Raw genomic sequence first — 849 nt, forward strand, 5'->3', positions numbered from 1 at the left:
GGTATCACGTTTAATTTGTAGATAGACTTGGGAATATTGCCATTTTCACAATGTAGATCTTTCCAATCCAGGAGCATGGGAGGTTTTGACATTTGCTATTTTCTGTTTTGATTTCCTTTTTCAAGATTTTTAAGTTTTCATCATAAAGGTCCTTCACTTCTTGGGTTCAGTTAATTCCTAGGTATTTTATTTTTTGAGGGGCTATTACAAATGGAGTTGTTTTCCTAATTTCAGCCACCCTGTTCTGATTGTTGGCATAAAGAAAAGCCATTGATTTTGGGGGGTTAATTTTATACCCTGCTACTTTGCCAAAGTTTTGAATCAGCTTGAATAACTAGGGAGTGGAGTCTATGGGATTCTTTAAATACAAGATCATGTCTTTTGCAAAGAGGGAGAGTTTTATTTCTTATTTCCCTATTTGAATCCCCTTTATGTCTGCATCTTGTCTTATTGCTGTAGCTAGGCATTCTAATACTAGATTGAAGAGAAGTGGAGAGAGTGGGCATCCTTGTCTTGTTCCTGAGTTAAGAGGAAATGGCTTTAGTTTTTCACCATTGAGTATAATGCTGGCTGTAGGTTTGTCATATACAGCCTTTATTGTATTGAGGAATGTTCCATGGATTCCTAATTTTTCCAAAATCTTCATCACAAAAGGATGTTGAATCTTGTCGCATGCTTTTTTTGCATCTATTGAGATAACCATGTGGTTCTTGTTCTTGCTGCTGTTGATGTGATGAATAATATTAATTGATTTACGTATATTGAACCAGCTTTCCATCCCTGAAATGAATCCTGTTTGCTCGTGGTGTATGATTTTTTGGATGAATTATTGAAGTTGATTGGACAAAA

This window comes from Dipodomys merriami, unplaced genomic scaffold (assembly GCF_024711535.1).
Source record: "Dipodomys merriami isolate MVZ:Mamm:240054 unplaced genomic scaffold, mDipMer1.0.p SCAF_1189, whole genome shotgun sequence".
Taxonomy (NCBI): Eukaryota; Metazoa; Chordata; class Mammalia; order Rodentia; family Heteromyidae; genus Dipodomys; species Dipodomys merriami.